This window comes from Podarcis pityusensis, assembly GCF_964106645.2.
Source record: "Podarcis pityusensis genome assembly, chromosome: 3".
Classification (NCBI taxonomy): Eukaryota; Metazoa; Chordata; class Lepidosauria; order Squamata; family Lacertidae; genus Podarcis; species Podarcis pityusensis.
The window spans coordinates 88,528,615-88,548,915 of record NC_138026.1 but is presented as its reverse complement, the minus strand read 5'-3'; the positions used below and the strand labels follow the sequence as shown (position 1 = coordinate 88,548,915).

General features: G+C 45.5%; 1 long non-coding RNA gene across 1 annotated transcript; it reads right to left on the bottom strand.

Annotated features, from left to right (window-relative positions):
* Nucleotides 1-6,040: 6,040 nt before the first annotated feature.
* On the bottom strand, nt 6,041-16,824 carry LOC308474792. The gene is made up of 4 exons (XR_013984967.1): nt 16,747-16,824; nt 8,062-8,198; nt 7,849-7,958; nt 6,041-6,277 (listed from the first exon to the last, which is right to left on the bottom strand). It is a non-coding gene; the product is annotated as an uncharacterized lncRNA (long non-coding RNA).
* Nucleotides 16,825-20,301: the final 3,477 nt, after the last annotated feature.

Below are 20,301 nucleotides of genomic sequence, written 5' to 3'. Positions count from 1 at the left end.
ACCCTCAAACCTTTCCACTTTGTTCTCATTTTAGTTCCCGCAATCCTTTCATGCAAATATCCCTGACGGTGATTGGCTTACTCCCTCCTTCACGGCCGGGCTTCGGAAGAAGAGGAGCGTGTTAAAGAGACAGTACCGCTTTTCTGGAGCTTCTGCGCGTGGCAGTTTGCTGGGCGACGGCGGGCAGCTGGTCGGGAGCAGCCCTTCCTCGTAACCCGCCTGCATCGCCACTCCATGCTTAGGCACATGCATGAGCGCCCAGGGGCGCTCCAGAGCACCCTCCATGGGTGCCTTAAGGACACGCTGGGGGCGTAAAGCACTTTTGTGGGTTTCTGAACAGAAATGCGGGCTCTGGCCTGCTCTTATATCTTCCTGGCCTAGGGGGAGACTCTGCTGCCTGAAAATATTGCTATGACAGGCGGTAGATATGAGGAGGGAACTGTACTCTGCATGTGCTCAGAGGCAAGCTCACCCCTGGCTCAGACTATGATTTGTGGGCGCACTCTGCATTTGCTCAAGAGGTAAACTCATGTCACAGATTCCTGCGTTTGCTCAGGGCCAAGTTCATCCAGGGCTCAGGCTTGGAGGTTTCTCCAGGGTGAAGCTCATCCATTGTCCTCTGGGCTTGCTGGTTGGTGGGCATCCGTCTGTCTCGGGAGACGATGGAGGGGTGCTCCTCTGGGAGTGAAGTCAGTGTAGAGGCAGGATGCTAAGCTGAGAAAGGGGTTGGTGCCCCCCAATTTGCTCCCACCCATCACTGAAGAAATTCAGCCCTCCTTTATAATAAGGCTGTTCTTCTTTGGCGATCACTCGTAGCCGAGTAAGAGTGTCTTCCATAACAATGAGTCCTTAAGTGACTGTGGAGGCCAATTCTGGATCCACACGCCCTTCCACAGTGGGGACTTAAGTTTCCAGAGGGAGTTAAATCACAATGAAGGTTTGCCAAACGTGCCTTCCTCCTGGCACGTTTTCCCCTTTCGCCCTGAGTTCGTGCTTCTTCTTCAAAGGCTGTTCTTCAATGGGAGCGCTCGCAGGCCCGTGTTTCCCAGTTATCAGTGCTTATACTACATTTCTAAAGATTTGCCTTGAGAGCATCTTTAGACCTCTTTTGTTGTCCACCGGCATTTCACTTCCCACACTTAAGTTGGGAATAGAGTAGTTGCTTTGGAAAATGATAATCAGGCATCTGCACAACATGACCAGTCCAATGAAGGTTATGCTGAAGAATAATGGGTGGGGAACCTGGGACCCTTGGACTATAGCCGCCGCACAATTTCTGTTCTCATCCTGAAGCAAAGTTCTTAACCCGAGGTACTATTTCTAGGTTAGCGGAGTCTGTAACCTGAAGTGTATGTAACCTGAAGCGTATGTAACCCAAGGTACCACTGTACTCTATTCCAAACTTAAAAATGGAAAGCGTAATGCTGGTGGTCAACAAAAGTGGTTTAAAGACTGTCTCAAGGTAAATTTTAAAAAATGTAGTATAAACACCGACAACTGGGAAACACTGGCCTGCGAGCACTCCAGTTGGAGAACAGCCTTTACCAAAGGTGTCATGGACTTTGCAGACACTCAAACTCAGAACGCAAGGGCCTGAGGGAAGGCAATCTTCCTCGACCGCCAAAGAAAGCAGCCGGGGGTCCCTTCCAAGATGCTGCTGGACTCCTAATTCCCCCCAGCAGCCGCAGGCTATTTAGTCAGGTCTGCCCAGAGACTTAGAAAGTGGAGGTGATTTTAACGTTCGAATACTTTCACTTTCGCAGGTTCTAAAGCACTCGTGGCGAATTGCCCCTTGCTTCCCTCGTTCTATCTTTGCGGCGTTTTGCAATCAAGCGGCGCAGAAGGGGCGCGGAAATAAATGAAGATACGCATTTGCAGTCCGGCCGCAGCAGGAGGGGCGCGCTGCGTTTGGCTGCCCCTGGCTGCAGAGTGTCCCCGAGGGGCTGGGAAGGTCACCGGTTCCCCGTCCCGAGCTGCACTCGGGTCAGAGGGAGGCGCTGCGAGTGGGAAAAGGGCGCGCCTTCCCTGCCGATTCCCAGAAGGAGCGGCTCCGGTTTCCCCTCGGGCGCTGCTTTCCCTCCCCCTTCCGCCGGGAAATGAGAGCCGCTTCTTGGGCCTCAGCTCCCCCGCTCTCTCCTCGGCCCGGGTCGCCGAGTTCCTGCCGAGACGAGCCTCGGGTTTCTTCCCCCTACATGCTCTCGCCGGAGCCGGTGGCGCAAGTCAGCTACCGGGACGCCTGAGGCCGCGCCTTCCCACGCCTACCTAGAGATTTCCAGTTTGGGATTTTGTTTGCATTATTGGGCATAATCATTACCATCATTTTTAGCATCAGGTTTTTGTTTTTTAAAAAAATACATTTCAGTAAAAAATTTATAACCTGCTCTCTGTCCCTTCCCAATATAGGCAGGAATGGCTTTGCTGACAGAGAAGTCAAATAATAACCTAAAAAGTTAATTAGGCATGTCCAGGCCTCCTCTTAGTTCAGTGTTTGTTGGCTTAGGACCTTAAGAGTTACCAAGAACTTGTCATTACTGACGAGATGGCTAATAACGGTGGACAAACAGTGCTTACTATCCAGAAAAGGAGATCCCGGGCTCCAGTCTGTCTGGAAACAACGCCATTATGTTTTTTGGAAGTGGCTTCCCCCATCCTCTTTTCATTGTTATATGGGGGTTCTCTGGATTACATCCAAATTGGTTGCACTTTCTTTGCATTTATTTATTTAGGTGTGTTATTGTACAGTATCCCTCCCTTTGCAGAAGCCAAAAGGCAGTCTACAACAAAATCAAAACTGAATAAGAATATGTAAAATTCAACATAATAACACAAAGCAGTAAAGTACAAACAGTTCATAATTCACTGAGTAGCAATTCACCAATAAGCAGCAATAGCCACCAATCCTCTTTTTTTTTTAATTAAAAAAAAGGTAGTCTTTTTTGTCTGCAGGAGTCTTACAGAGTCCCTTGCTAAGCATTATCTTATGGTGCCAAATGGCCACCAAAGAAAAGTGTGTCTTGTCCTGTCAAAAAACAAACAAATGAAAACTTTAAACAGATGGGGTCAGATTTATCTTAGTAGGGAGGGAGTTCCATGTGCAATGAGCACTGAAAAGGCAATGAACTTGTGCCACTGGTTTCAAAAGGTCCTAACTTAGTTTGAATCCAGCACTCTGAATTTGTTTATTGCATTTATGGTTCCCCTCCCCCTTTTAAGAAACTTAGGACGGTTTGCACGGTTCTGCGCACCCTCGTTCTACCACAACAACCCTGTGAGGTAGGCTAGCCTAGAAGCAAGAGATAGGTTCAAGTTCAGGCAGTGAATTTCATGGGAGAGAAGGAATTTGAACACAGGTCTGCCTTGTCCTTATTTGACAATCTAACCACTATCCCACACTAGCTCTGTAGTGATTTAGTGGTGTTGGGAGAAAGTGACAATGAACAGGCAGAATGACACTTTCAACCCATTTTTTGTTTTTGTTTTCACTGCTAAATTTCTGGGAATGAACATTGGCAATGGAAACAGACGTGGGACTCAAATTAAGCCCTGCTGAAAGATAGGCTCCCCATTACCACTGATCTTCCCCTGCAGGAGAGTTTTGATGCAGGGTTGCCACCTTTTTCGCTGACCCCAGCTCTTGTGCGTTTAACCACAGCATGTCATGTTGTTGGAAGACTACCTGGAGCCCCCGTGAAACAACAGAAAGCAGTAAAGTAATACTGTATTCTATTTCAAAGGAAAATACTTCAGGTTCACACACAAGGCAGGGACAAGGGTTGGGCAAGGGAAACACATTGCCCTAGGGAATTCCTACTGTATTTATCCTGGCGCAATTCCTGAAAGCTACAAGAAGCAGCATGTTCACTTGGGACTGATGATTGATGATGTTCTCAGCCCAAAGGTGTTGGACCCTGCTGACCTTCTAGATGTAAACCAGAAACATTGCCGAAGAGCAATCACAATTCCGGTGTTGGGTTACTTTTCAACTTTCTCATCTGTTCACCCTCCTACCTTGGTTTTGATTTTGCTTCTGATATGCATAGTCTAATCTTAAAGTCACAGCATTTCATAGGTCATCAGGGTGAATATGTGGATGTGGAGATGTGTCTCCCTGGCAGATCTCAGTTCTTTCCTATTTGGCTTTGGACATGACTAAATAACAAAAAATTGCCCAGGCTGGGATGTGAGTGGTGCTCTGGTCTCAACCAATGTGCCTAGGGCTTGCCGATCAGAAGGTTGGCGGTTCCGCGACGGGGTGAGCGCCCGTTGTTTGGTCCCAGCTTCTGCCCACCTAGCACTTCGAAAGCATGTCAAAGTACAAGTAGATAAATAGGTACCACTCCAGCAGGAAGGTAAACGGCATTTACGTGCGCTGCTCTGGTTTGCCAGAAGCGGCTTAGTCATGCTGGCCACATGACCCGGAGGCTGTCTGCAGACAAACACCGGCTCCCTCGCCTATAGAGCGAGATCAGCACCGCAACCCCAGAGTCGTCTGCAACTGGACCTAACCGTCAGGGGTACCTTTAGCTATTTGCCCAGGCATTTGAACATTATTATTATTAGGAAAGGGAAAAAAAATTTTCATCATGAAGATGAGCTACCAAAGCTGTTGTCCACAGCCTGTATTGTTAGAAATCCTTACAAATTCAAAAGAAATTCTCCCAAAGATTTTGCAGTAAAGGCCCATAGCTCAATGACAGATCAACCACTTAGAATTCAGAAGGTCCTCCTTTCAATTCCCATCACCTCCAGGTACAACTGGGAAAGAGTCCCGTCTGAAACCTGGTAGACCTGCCTCCAGCCAGTATAATACTGCGCTTGATGGACCAATGGTGTGTGTCTCTGTAGCAGCTTTGGGATTGTTCTTAGAGTGCTGGGGGGAGGGATGCTCCCCCTTTTTGAGAGGCAACATGGGATCACAGAGGTTTCCTGTCACCCTGTCTTAACTCACTTACTTGGCCCAGCCAAAAATACGAACAATATATATTGCAGATTACTGATCCAAACTCTTTACGTGGGACACTCCTTGGTCCAATGTACATTAATCCATTGGGGTAGGTCTGGTGAGGCAGACATGTGGAGGAGCCTGCTTTGAGGTGGGAATAGTAGACCAGATAGCCACTTCATTTGTTCAAGCCTGGCTATTCTGTTACGAGAAGCTCCATATCCATAGAACATTCAACTTTCTCTTTATGATATGTGTAAAAAAACAGACACTGTGTAAGCTCCTTGGGGCAGGGGGCATCTTTGTGTGTGTGTGTGTGTCATGCACATAGAGGGCACTGTGCAAACTAAAACCCAGGCATTCTTTTCCAAAGGTCCATTGCAAGAGGCCAGAGATGCTTATTTACTTTGTCTAGAGGAGTTGCAGAATAAGCTGCTGAAACTTATTTGTGTGTGTGTGTGGTCATCAGTACCTAGTACTCATCAGGACAGAAACTACCTGATTTTCTTTTGTGCTATTGCTTCAGTATTATTATGTCTACTTCAAAAATAAAAAATAAAATAAACCCTTCTAAAGGACATTCTGGTTCTAGCAGCCTGTCTGAATGTTTCTAGGCTTTTTCATTGCTTTGGGCTTGTGCCCTTCCCTGTCTCGTATAAGTGCCCCTGATTTTGTGTCATTCCGCCCTTATCATTAAATAATTATTTTGGGGTGAAGTGCCGGGAAGGTGGGGGTTGAAAGGGCTGCTATTTTTAGCCGAAGCAATGAAATCTCAGCTGCTGGTGACGTTGGTGCTGAAATGCCAGTGTGAAACAGATTGGAACAAATTAAGAGTGTGGTGCCGTCATCAAGAGAGCCAGGCTGCCTGCCAGTGGGGTTGGCTTGGATGCATTGCAGAGAGAGCCTAGGTGGGGTGTGGGGAAAGAGACTCATGAACAAACAATACCCATGAACACAACCCTCCCCCCCCAAAAAAAGGTCAAAGAAAAAGCACCTTTAGATGTGTCACGCCTGCATTAAGATGGTTGAATAGAAAAGAGGGATCCAGGGGTAAATAAGATCTTGGGAACAAACTGTGTTATTTCCAGGTTGGTTGTGATTTTGAACAAACTGGGTCAGGTCCTTCTCTGATGTCACACCGATGACTCACGTCAAGGAACAAGGTAGCCTTTGTGCCTTGTTGCTGTTTTTCTCGGATGATGCAAATGTGGGAATGAGGGGGCAAGTTTCAAAGCAATTAGATGTTATGTGATTTCATTAATTCTTGAAGGTCGGTTCCAGGAGCTCTCAGGAACTGAGCTGGAAACAGGAAACTTTTGATATGTTGAAACTGAGCTGCAGGGAAGGGGGGAAAAAAATCTTCGTTTAATTCCCCCACATGTTCGCCAGCAGAATGAAAAGTGGGAAGCATCTATTCTATTCTAAGCCATTTGTTTATGTGCTTTCAACTGATAAAATAAAATGGAACATCTCAGTCGCCTTTATTCATAGATATGCCTTGGCAAACTAGTCTTTGTTATGCAGAATTTCTGAAAAACAAAGTTGTTGGGTTTTCTTAAAAGCAGATGCTTAGCTCTTCCGTTGAAATCAGACAATTTGATATTCCAGAAGTTCACCCTCTAACTTTTGGAGAGTGACTGGTGGGAATGGTGATTGGGGGGCAGATGTGTCACCCCTGCAACTCTACTTCACCGGTCAACACCTAAGAAGAATGCCTGTGTGGGGACACCAGAGAATTCCTGCTACAAATCTCAAAATTTGGAGAAACCACGAATCTTGGAGAAACATGCATAAAACCACCATACATTTGTGGTGTAGAGAGAGGGTAAATTTGGTTTATTAGGTCCAGAATGAGCATTCGTCCTCCTACATCTCACCTCTTTCCTTATGGGTCGCTTCTGCACTTCTAGCATGGTTTCCCATTATATCCTCACTTGGAAACCGTGCTTTAATCATACGAGGAAATGGTGGGTTAACCCAGATCTGGTTGGTAAGCAGGGATTAAGTTCCAGTGGTGTCCAAACTTTTTTCAAAGAGGGCCAGATTTGATGAAGTCAAGGGCCGACCAAAGGGCCAACCAGAGTTGTTGACCTTTATTTTAGGACTGAAGTTATTGAGCTTTTTTAATGATTTTACCAGGAAATAAGCTGCCACAGGGGCTGAATTAAACCAACCAGTGGGCCGGATTAGGCCCCCAAAACAGACTTTGGACATGCCTGATTAAACTGTGATATCAGTGCTGAAGAAGGCTGTGCTGTAGGAGGAGAGGGGAACTGGTACATGAGCAGCTTTTTCAAACATGGACACTTCACTGCCAAGATTAAATTTCCTGTTGGAAATGAAGTCTATGAATTGCACTCAGGATGGGTTTAATGCTGCCAACATGGAGTAAGTGACAAACAAAATTATCAAGCCTATTTCTGTACAATAATCATTCCTTGAATGGTTTTGTGTGTGTGTAGAATTTGCTACTGCCTACTGTTTCAGAGTGAGAGATGATATCGGAATAAAGGGGCTATTCTGTAAACTGATCTTATCTCACTGGATTCAGGTAGGTGGCCACAGTCGAAATATATATAAAAATAATAATAAATTGTCCAGTAGCACCTTAGAGACCAACTAAGTTTGTTCTTGGTATAAGCTTTCGCATGCATGCACACTTCTTCAGATACTGCTACTGGACACTTATTTCACTGGGTCTGCCCAGATTCTAACTTGTCTGAATCAATTTTAAGATGTATTTTAATTAATTGATGTCTGTTTTTATGAATATTGTGTTGTTTTTATGATGTTAGCCACTCTGAGCCCGGCCATGGCCAGAGAGGGCGGGATACAAATAAAACAACAACAACAACAATAATAATTAATGTCAGTTTAACACCTTTTCACGGAATCCAGGTTCATACCTTTTGCTTCAGTTTGAGAGGTCCCATATGGGCAGCCGGCAGAGGAAGTACACTGAAGCATTTGCTTATTTATCAGTCTCACACCTGATGGTCAGAAATAGCTTGAGCAGCTGAGTTACCATAAGGAAGAAGGGAAAAAGGATGTTAGTTGTTTAACTGAATCATTCCCATATTGTTGGTGCTGATAAGGAAGGACACCTGGCAGATACTCACAGGGAGTTGTACGAAGAGAGGAATTTTTGCACTGAGGTAATTTCCTAACATTTGTTGTGTGTCCCTCTGCTGGTAACAGCCTACATGCTTTTCCATTTTGTGCCTGGGAATTTCTCATAGATTAGTCCACAGTCCTGCTGGATTAAGAAGGCAGTATAAAACAACAATGTAGTCAATGTCGTGCTCTCCAGCCCTTGCTGGACTCCAAATCCCATCAGCTAGGGATAGCCAAGGGTCTGGGATGAGGGGCGTTGTAAGCTAGCAACATCTGGAGGTCACCATATTGGCTATCCCTGTAGCTATCCTGAAATAAGCTCCGTGAAACATAGTGGGACTTACTTCTGAGTAACTATGCTTAGAATTGCTTCGTTATCTGTTCAATTAGCTAAATCTATACAAGAGAGGGAAACCTGAAAGGCGAAGAAAATCATGTTTTAACTTACAGCTAAAATATATTTTATTGGGGTTTTCCCCCAATTTTTTTATTTTCCAAAATAATAAAACTTTTATAATTTAAATACAATAGCTGGGCACAGGTCTAGTAGTTGGTGGGAGAGAATTGTTATCCAACAAAGGTATTTCTCTTTATAACACCTTTTGCTACCCTTCTAAGCCCAGTCAGTCACTCTGAGACGGCTACACCACAAATGTTGTTGAACCATACTTTGGAGAGTAGCTTATGTTTTTGACAAAAAAATGTTTAAATAGGAACTACTTTTAAATTTAAAATCGTCATCATCAAATGCTCCAAAGCAATTTTATTTTTGTAGCGTTTAACAGCTTACTACACCTTATAATTCTTTACTGGGGATTCAATCACGTTCAGGCAAAATTCAGGTTGCACAGCTATGGTTGATGGGGAGGTCTTGAACAATAAACCTGCCAGAAAGTTAAGTTCTGGCTGAGTTCTTTGCTTCTGGCCACTCAGACTGACAGACAGTTGTTCTTTCTGAGTGTACTGGTATCTTCTGATAACAGGTCCTGCAGGGTTCCGTCGTCTTTTGAAATTTCAAAAACCTGGTTGCCTTTGTCCAACTTTTATAATCTCTTATCAGTGAATTTACAACTAGAACAATGAAGCATCTCTGTCTCAAAGCACTTTCAATTTTCTTTAAAAAGGATGTCTGTCTGTCCAACCCCAGGGAGTTTCAAAGCTGACTAATAATGTGAATCATGGTTTCCTATGTTATCTGTCATGGAAGGCATAAGGGAGACACCAGGCGGGAAGCTCAACAAGACTCTTATTCTTACAGAACGGCAGCTGGAAACTCCAGACTCCACCCAAATACCATTAAATTCAATGCCACATAGCGGTGGGAAACCATATAATGAGACTAGCCACATGGTCTCCAAATTATTCACTGCGTGCACTGAAAATGTGCGAAAAAGAGGGCAGTCTCCACCATTTACATTACTAGACGTTCAGATTCCAGGTGGTAGTGCAAGGTGACTTAAATGGCACACAATGTGTGAGGCAGTGTAGTCAAACTACCATCTGAAATCCACCTCTGCTACCATTTGTGAGGCTTTATTGAAGCTCATTGAGATATGGCATTGGCCTCCAATCCAGCTGAGTTGTGTAAATTACGTCTTTCCTATGTGTTGAAGAGGCTGTAAAGATAAAGGCACCCTGTTTCGCTTATGGTAGACTTGGGCTAAGGTGGGCTATTACTGGGCATTCCTTTTGACGTGTATTCATCAAATTGTACAGCAGCCCTTAGCATCCTTTGCTTGCTTCCCTATCTACATATGGAAGGGGTTACTAAGCCTCTCTCCCACAGTGTTATGATACTGAAGCTCCTTGTGGCAATATAGCTCTGTGCCTAAAATCGGGGATCCTGGTCTTTTCACACTGCACACACAAGATGCATTCATATCTTCAGCTAAGCTTGTGAAGTTCAGGGGACAGAAGATGTGATCTGTCCAGGAGCTGCATCCCTTGGTGTGTTCTGCTACTTTAGGGGTTGTGGTGGGGTGCATATGTGCCCACAGAGGCCATCCCTAGTACCCACAGGGTTCCCTCCCTTTCCAAGCTGCAATTTGAATTGAAAGAAGTATTCTCTTGTAGCTAGTAGATTAGGGAAACCGGGATGCAAATGGTGCTGTGGTCTCTTGGGCTTGCTGATCAGAAGGTTGGCGGTTTGAATCCTTGTGATGGGGTGAGCTTCCGTTGCTCTGTCCCAGCTTCTGCCCACCTAGCAGTTCAAAAGCATGCCAGTGCAAGTAGATGAACAGGTACCACTGTGGCGGGAAGGTAAACAGTGTTTCCATGCTCTCTGGTTTTCGTCACAGTGTTCTGTTGCACCAGAAGCAGTTTAGTCATGCTGGGCACATGACCCGGAAAGCTGTCTGTGGACAAACGCCAGCTCCCTCGGCCTGAAAGTGAGATGAGCACCACATCCCCATAGTTGCTTTTGACTGGACTTAACTGTCCAGGGGTCCTTTACCTTTACCTTAGAATAGGGAGCAATGTGTGATTGGTTGCGGTGTGTGGACAGGGCCCACAACAGTTTCTGCCGTTTGCAAATGTTTCTGTGGGTCCAAAATGTTTGGCAACCCTTGCTCTTCTTTCAATTGTAGCAGGGCATGTATCCAAACAAGGACATTCCCTGTTGACCTGAGTCAACCGATCTCTGACTAATCGGTCTATCCCAGTGGCTATCTGTCCATAAGTCTTGGTGGCTCACCACTCCATTCATGTAAGGCCCTCTCAGGCTGCAATCCTATGAATGGTACTTGAATTCTATGCCCTGCTAAATTCTATGGATCTTCTAAATAAGCATGCATTGTATTTTGCTGCCAGTCACATACGGTCTACATCAGATGCACCTTTGCCGTTGCCGCCCAATGCTGACTTACTTGAACAAAGGCCTTCTTTCTATCAGAGGCAATCTTTCATGCATGTAGTGCCAAAGCTTGTTGTGTTCTTGCCCTTTTATCCAGCTTCTGGTCTTCCCCTTGTTTCCTCCACTCTCCAGACATCTGCCCACAAACTTCCAGCTCACCCGTCCCACCTTCAGTAGGTCAGGTGTCCCAGTGTGGGAGAAATGAATCTCAACCACAATTGAGAAATGTGTGGTTTGAAAGGCTTCGTTTCATCTATTTCTTTCATTTAGGTTGTCTGCATTCGGTATGATTAATACTGAAAGGTTACGTGCTACCGCCATCTCAGATCAGAGCTGCAATCAGTAAAAGCAAGACTTGGAGATGGCTGCGAGGGGCTTGTTTGTAAATCTCACTGAATGCAACATTTCCTTGCCTGAACTTGAGAAACTTGGATCTCACTGCCTTGGAAAAATGAAACGAAACTGTGTTTATTTTGACTGATTTTAATCCAAGTCAGGGTTTGGGACTCAGTGTCTTTACGGCCAGTCAGCTAGTAAAATCCTGAAATAGCGGAGCTCAATGTGATATTCCTGTTATTTGTAAATACCCCCTTCTATGTTTTTCTGCATCTGCAATTCCTGACACAGTTTGTGACTGCTAAGCTCTTGCTTCCAGGCTGTGATCAATTCTGTGCGGCAGAGATACAGCCCGTGACTCACAAGCATTGAGTCACTGAACTGGAGCTCAGTGGTGTTCCAGCAGCAACACTTCAGCAGTGACGGAACAGGCTTGGCAATGAGAAAGCAGCCGTTACTCACTCCCAGCATGTACATGCCGCTAGTCAGTGGGGATCCAAATCCCCTTTCCTCTTATGCTTCTTACACACCAGCAGGCTCCTAAGGTAGCCTGAGGATAACTTCAATAACCACTGGGCAGGAGATGATCAGCTTAGATTGTACCTGTCTGATGCTTACCTGTCTAGCTGCCCATTTCCCTCCCCGCCCCCCCTTCCACATAGCAGTTTATTCTTGGCTGGGAGCTGCTCATGCATGCAGATTTTGCCGGTTGCCCACATGTAACGGTTAAAAAATAGGTAAAGGACCCCTGGACGGTTAAGTCCAGTCAATGGTGACTATGGGGTTGAGGCACTCATCTCGCTTTCAGGCCGAGGGAGCCGGTGTTTGTCCACAGACAGCTTTTTGGGTCATGTGGCCAGCATGACTAAACCGCTTCTGGTGCAACAGAACACCGTGATGGAAACCAGAGTGCACGGAAATGCTGTTTATTTATTTTTTTAAGAGATATTTATTAAAATTTTCAAAATATTACAAAATGAAAAAAGAAAAATACAAAATAAAAATAGTTAAAAACAACTCAATCTTTCCGTTACTTATCTTTCATTTGCTTATTTCCCGGACCTCCTCGCGCCTCCCTTTTTTGTATTCCAATTCAGTTTGTTAGTTCAGCAAATCCTTCCCCTCTTTGTTTATCCTAATCTTTAATCTTAAAATATTGTAACATTAAATTTTTACCTATTAATAATCCATTTTTCATATTCCCTTATAGTATTACAGCTAAAAACCACTTAATTTCTATCCAACATCATTCTAACATTCATTAATTTTGCAATATTTCTGTAAATAGTCTTTAAACTTTTTCCAGTCTTCTTCCACCGACTCTTCTCCCTGGTCTCGGATCACGGAAATGCTGTTTAGCTTCCTGCCGCAGCGGTACCTGTTTATCTACTTGCACTGGTGTGCTTTTGAAACCCCCCCCCCCCCTAGGTTGGCAAGAGCTGGGACAAGAGCAACGGGAGCCCATCCCATTGTGGGGATTCAAACCGCCAACCTTCTGACCGGCAGGCCCAAGAGGCTCAGCGGTTTAGACCACAGCGCCACCCACACCCTACATGACACTGTCTTTATTGAAATGCTGTCCTGTATCATTTTACAGTTTAACCCAGATTACTGCTTCCGTGGGTTGGAGGACACCCTGCCTAAGCACCTGTGGAAACTCTGCCTACACCCCCCAGTCAGGGACTGTGCCATCACCTGCAGATGAACGAGCCGATGAACTGATGATGATGCGGACACAGCACTGTGTCTTCATCACCCCTGTCCCCATGCATGATGACAACACCACGGGGCCATCAGTTCATCAGCCCCTTGACACAGCCAGCAGTGAGTCCACTATTTAAAGTCCCTAGGCATGGACAGGGGTTCAAATTCCCTTATGTTTTATGCACAGCCACTGTTTTGGAGCAAATCACATAAAAGGAAGGCAGGAGAGTTCTCATGATGCACTGATCTCATAGCTTGCCAGGCAGGCAGCCCCTGGGCCTACTGTCCACTGGTATGTGGCCCTAGCTCAAGGTTGGTGAGAAGGAAAGGCAGTCCCTGGGGTAACAAAAGGTTCCCCATCCCTGCTATACCTGCTCAGCGGATGGATGCTGGTTACAACATTGTGCCATTGTTATAAGAGTTTAAGGTCTCAAATATATAAATTAAATGTGCAAGGCAAACACGGACATAAATACATAAACCACATGTCTGAAACAGTACAGGAAGACAGTCCTGAAACCATTTTGACTCTCCCAAACTGACCAAATGTTTCTCTGCAAGGAGGGAAGAACTGAAAAAACCTCCCCTCTGTCTCTGTGCTCACAAATCCTTCCTTAAGGGCACATTTAAGGTGTGAATAGGGTGAGCCTGTGACCTGTGACCTGGATTCAGAAATTTAAGTAGTTATAATAACGCCAGGAGTGCCTGGGGTTCTCTGGTCCATGGGGGTCACGAAGAGTCGGACACAACTAATCGACTAAACAACAACAACAATAACAAAGAGTGGCCAAAACCCAGATAATGCAAGCAGGTAACCTGCCAGACAGGAGATAAACAACACACTCAGGATTCTGTTTTAGACCGCCCCCTGTGATGTATGTATGATGTATTGGGGGAGGTGGTCCTGGGCTGCACCCCTTCTGTGATGTATGTATGATGTTTCTGGGGGTGGTCTGGAGTTTGAGGATGGGCAATTCCAAAAGTCTATATAAGGGTGGGCACACCTTTGTTGTGGCTGCTCCTCCTCTCTCCTGCATGTGGGGGGAGAACCCTGTCGCAACAGCTTTAATAAAGATCAGGCTTAGTAGCTGCTTTGCTTCTCAGTATTCTCTGGTTGGCCTCTGTTATTTTCTTCTACCGATAGAGAACCCACTGAAGGACTCTATAAGGGCTCTTGTGTACCCCATAAGGGAATAAGGGCAGATTTTGTTTACAACACCTTGGGAAGTAAGGAACCACAGAACTGTAGAGTTGGAAGGGACATCAAGGGTCATCTTGTCCAACCGCCTGCAATGCAAGAATCTTTTGCCCAATGTGGGGCTTGAACCCACAACCCTGAGCTTAAGAGTCTCATGCTCTACCAACTGAGATGACGGAGACCATTTCAAATGGGCCCCAGTAACCTACTGACCTTTTGTTACTTGTAAAGAGATTATGTCCTTCGCATTCCCCTGCGAACTATCCTAAGACTTCCAGTTCTAGGGGGATTTGAGAGTAAGCTGCATTGAACTTGGTGGCTTTTGCTTGTGAGTAAAACATGTGCAGGATTAGGATGCACGCGTGAGTCATTCAGCAAGCAGGCCCTCGGGATAAAATCAAGGAGACCTGCCTGGTAGTCCTGTGTGCCCCCAGCCCCTTTTGCTTTCCATCTGCGTTTCTTCCTGTAAAGATCTGGTGGTGGCAATAGTGGCAATGAAAGTGGGGAAATAAAATCTCTCCTTCCAGATGGCAGAGAGGATGCATGCTCTCCGTTATTGGCAAAAACAAGCTCTTCTCAGGATGTGCAAGTCACAGTATTGCAGCTGGAATAATCTCCCCCCCTTTTTTTTTCTTTTTAAAGACGAGCACAAGAGAAAGCGAGAAGCAAAAATGATAATTAATTATGAACATTACTGAATTAATATTTGAAATCCTCAAGGAATTAATTTCACCAGAGCAGGGGATGTGCCTACTGGTATCTAATTTATAATTAAAGGCTCAAACAGATAATATTTTTGTCTGTTTAGTTATCTTCCTTCCTCCCCTACCTTTCGCCTTCTTACATTCTTAATCTGCGGCTGGGTATTCATCCAGAGGAAGCTGAGGCAGGAAATATATTTAGACATTTCTCCTAAGTAGGTGTTGCATTTGGGTGGAAAGACAAAATACTAAGAGCCAGTTTGCATGTTAACACTAAGCCAAGCCAGGCTGGGGGTGGGCTACGGATGAGCCACCCCTGCTGTAGGTTTATGAATCTGGCAAACATATCCCAAGAATGGACACAGCCTTACAAGAATATCTCCAAGGACTGTACATGGAACAGATCCACCTTTAAAAACTGATATAGCAAAATATTTTGTGTGAGAAGAGGATTGCAATAGTAAATTTACTAATTCATGTGAATTCACACTGAAAGTAGCATTCTAAGGGGTGATGACCGTAACACTTTGGGGGTGTGAAAAATGGATAGGATGGTAGTACCTATTCCTGATTAATAATGACCCCAAACTGAGACAGCACAAGATGTAGCCATGCCCACCAACGTGGTGGCTTTAAAAGGGGTCATAGACAAACCCATGGAGAATAAGGCTCTCAGAGGCTGCTAGCCAACCTGGCTGTGTTCTCTCTCCACTGCTGGAGGCAGTAGCCCAGTTGCTGGGAATGACAAGTGGCAGGAGTGCTGTTGTGCTCAGCTCTTGCTTGTGGGCTTCCCATGTGCATCTGCTTGGGCCCTGTGAAAATAGGTGATGTATTGCCTGAAACCGGTCTAAATGTAAAATCGTGAGAGCTATTTTAGAATTTCTGATCAGGCAATGTATCGTGAATCCCCAGCCCCACTCACTGCCAGCATTGCCCCCTTCATATATATATATATATATATATATATATATATATATATATTAACATATCAGTTCCAACAGTCATACAACATATTTTCTCATCTTATACAATATTTTAGACTTCTGTCAACACCTCTGATGATTTTCCGTTCTTTTTCACTTATTCTGCATTTCTTAATTTCTATATTACATTTAATTATCCTTAACTAATAATTCTCTTCATAGTCTTTCTTGCAATATTTCAAATAATCCACTTTACAAAACTTCTTGCAATCCTACTAGCGTAATCTGTTCATCACAATTACTTTTCAAATAGTTCATATATTTACTCCAGTCTTCTAAGAATCTCTGATCCCGAAGGTTTCGAATCCTTCCTGTTACTTTATCTAATTCTGCATAGTCAGAATAATTCTGCCCCCTTCAATCAGGCCTCCTGATGGCCACCTGATACCCGCCCACTCCCTCCCTCTGCAGCCTAGCCGCCAGCCTCGAGAGTGGGGCTTGCCTGCTTGCCAGCCGACGCCTTCCTTTCTTTGCCTGGCTGCATGAGCGCTGGCAGGCTGCCTCCTCCCTCCGTTCCTCCTCGTGCCAAGCAGAATGGTGGCTCCAGGTAGCCACTGCTTGCACAGCGAGACTATCGTCAGGACGAGCCACGGTTGGCAGTTCCAGGGAGGCTGGCAGCTCTGTAGTCCTGTGCCATGCCCTGGCTGCTGCATTCTGCCCAGGGCAGTGCCACCCACCACCAAAGCCAGTGTGGTATAGTGGTTAAGAGCGGTAGACTCGTAATCTGGTGAACGGGGTTCACTTCCCCGCTCCTCCACATGCAGCTGCTGGGTGACCTTGGCTAGTCACACTTCTCTGAAGTCTCTCAGCCCCACTCACCTCACAGAGTGTTTGTTGTGGGGGAGGAAGGGAAAGGAGAATGTTAGCCGCTTTGAGACTCCTTTGGGTAGTGATAAAGTGGGATATCAAATCCAAACCTTTCTTCTTCTTGTTGTTGTTGTTCTTCTTCTTCACAGGGAAGAGGCAAAAGCTGTGCATGGTGATGCTAATCTGTGGCCAGCAATTGCCCTCTTCCTCCTTTCTGACATCATAATATACTGCCGTATTGCAAAGTTCAGCCGGCGATATTTTACGGTGTTGGGGAGCAGATATTCAAAGCACTCCTACCTCTTTAGCAGTCATGGCTTCTCGCAAAGAATCCTAGGAGCTGTCGGTTGTTAAGGGTGCTGAGAGTTTCTACGAGACCCCTAGCAAACGAGGGTTTGCAGGATTTCTTTAGGGGAAGCCAGGGCCGTTGAAGTAGTATATGTGCTGTGGTTGTGACTTAGGGTGCTGGACTGTGTTCCTGTGTTAGCTTCTGTGGGTAGCAAAGGAGGAGAATAGGAAAGACAAGTTTGGGCTATCAAACCAGACTCACACCCCGCAAGAAAGGTATTTGTGTGTGCCTTGCTGCAACAGGGACTTTTCTCCTTCCTGGGACAGGAAGTTGCGAGTGCATATCCTCCCACTTAATACCGTAGAGTGAAAGGAAAAACTCGCACAGCCTCCTGCCATGTTAGTTTAAAATACAGCCTTGGCCTTTAGTGCTCTTTGTTATATAAACACAAGTAGCACAGACATATTAATCAGCCTGCCATGGAGGGCGGAACTGAGCAGCAACCTCAAATGCCACCCACTCCTCATTCTCTCTCCCATTTGATGTTGCTATTTTAAGAAACACATTATTTCCTGCTGTGATTTTATATTTTTACCCAGCTTCTAATTCGGGCTCTGAGGTAAGCAGTGACATACATATCCCTCCTCTTTACCTCTCCGACCTCCTTAATTTGGTTCCTCTCATTCTCTCTCTCCCTCACCCACTCTCGGCTTCTTTTTTAGGTTTGGGGGGGAAATTGCTGCCCATCTCCCGGGCAGCTGAGTGTTTCACAGGTCAGTTTCTTCCTCCAGGCCACAGAAGCCAAGCCATGTGGTTGTAGCAGAAACCTCTCTCTCTCTTTTTAACTTCAACTTCCATCGTCCCTGATCATCAACCATGCTGGCTGGGCTCCACCAACACCTGCAAGGCCACGTTCTCCATCCCTGCCCTAGATGCAATGGATGCTTTTAAAACCAGAAAGCTCCAGATCTGTCCTCTAAAGGAGAGATGGAGAACCTGTGGCTTGCCAGATGTTGTGAGGACTACAACTCCCATCAGCCCTGACGGTTGGCCAAGACAACGACAAGAATCCACCAACATCATACGAATCTATATGGCTAACCTGATTCAAAAACACCCACCCCACTCACACATGAAAACAAAGTTCACCACAGCCAATCACAAACAAGCAACCGCACCCTAGGCCAACCCCAATTTCTCTTATCACCAAAGGAACACAAGCGAATAGCAAAGAGAACCCACACAAACGACGCTGACACAAAACCCCACACATACATTAAGCAAATTAGAAACATCCCCTCCCGACCCCACCCCCACTCACCTTTCCCCCCTCCACCTCTTCACCCCCTTTTCTTCCTAATGTAACCCTAATGTCTCAACAAACGAAACTGACCTATGGAAAATGCAACTTGAAAAAAGAGACATTGTGTATACCTTTGTAAACCAAGAAAACTTTAATAAAAATAAACGGGGGGTGGGGGTGGAACCCTGACGGTTGACCATGATGGGAGTTGGGAGTCCCACAACATCTGCAGGGTCACAGGTTCCCTGAGTTACACTGCGTACTGACGCTTCAGGATGACTCTGCCTGTTCAGATGGTGCACTGGCTGCTGCATGCTCAGCAGAGCTGTAAAGATTTCCAGTCAGGCTGTGTCAGACCAGCACTGGGCAGATCCAGGTTCAAATCCCTTCTTAGCCATGAATCTCACCAGCTGACCTTGGGCTGGTCACTGTCTCTCAGCCTATTGTACCTTGCACGATTGTTATGAATATAGAATGGGGAGGAGAACCGCGCATACCGCTTTAGGGGAAAGGTGGCTACAAATCTGTGATAATAAATAAAATGCAGAAAATAGTGATTCAGCCTAGTAAAGGGTGCCTAACAGTGTGGGGCGCGGGTGGCACTGTGGGTTAAACCACAGAGCCTAGGGCTTGCTGATCAGAAGGTCAGCGGTTCAAATCCCCGCGACGGAGTGAGCTCCTGTTGCTCGGTCCCTGCTCCTGCCAACCTAGCAGTTCGAAAGCACATCAAAGTGCAAGTAGATAAATAGGTACCAGTCCGGTGGGAAGGTAAACGGTGTTTCCGTGCGCTGCTCTGGTTCACCAGAAGCGGCTTAGTCATGCTGGCCACATGACCCGGAAGCTGTACGCCGGCTCCCTCGGCCAATAAAGCAAGATGAGTGCCACAAACCCAGAGTCAGCCACGACTGGACCTAACGGTCAGGGGTCCCTTTACCTTTACCTTTAACAGTATGAGAACGATCCTAGAGCTGCAGCAATAAAAACTGCAAGCACATTTGCAAAGTTAAGTAGTGTCCAGTATGATTACAAACTAGACCCCCAGAGTCAGTCCCTTCCAACTCTACAATTCTATGATTCCTATCTGTTTTTACTTGGATGTAAGTGCCATCGTTTGATGGGGTTATTTCCAAGTAACTATGAACGGGATTGCAGCTGATGTAGCGGTCATTTCACACTTTTGCACCCTGGCTGTGCCTTAACAGGAAGCTGCAGCCAGTTTTGGCTCTATAATAAGCATGTATTCCCGTGATTCCTGTGATGCATGTATTCCTATACCTTGTAGCTTCATATCTTACCTTTTAAGGGCATGCTTCTGAAATTAAAAAAAAAAGTTTTATGCCTACAAAATGTTTATTTTTATGAAGAAGATCTAAAATGTTGCCTCAAGTCTGTCCTAACATTCCTTGCTTCCACCAATGCAACATTTTAACTTGTGAAAAAAACTGGACTTGGTTTTTCATGCTTAGACTTTAAAGCAGCCTTTCTCAAACCTTGGTCCCCTGCTGTTGTTGGACTACAACTCCCATCATCCTTACCTAGTAGGACCAGTTGTCAGGGATGATGGGAGTTATAGTCCAACAACATCTGGGGACCGAAAGTTGAGAAAGGCTGCTTTAAACTGTAGATCTGATGCTTGCTGTCATGCAAAACAAAAAGGACTTTAATAGTCATAAATCAGCCTTTGCCACTGTTGTGCCTTCCAGAAGTTGGACTACAACTCCCATAATCCTTTACCATTGGCCCCGTTGGCTGGGGCTGATGGGGCTTGCAGTCCAACAACAATTGGAGGGCACCGGGTTGGGAAAGGCTGCTATAAGCTGTAGGTCATGTCCTCAAGCAACAGTATTTGTGATGGCAAATGATGTAAGGTCTTGCTACTGATAACAACAGTGTTTCCTGCAACATCCAGTATTTTGGCATAATACCTACAAACTGGCCAGCTTGTTGACCACAAGTGCCTTCTCTGGAGACAATTTTGTCTACTTCTGAGAAAAACTTGGGGCTCTTCCAGATGCTCAGTTTATTCAGTATTCATTCTGATTTGCTTACATAAAGCTTAGGCTTAGGTTTTAT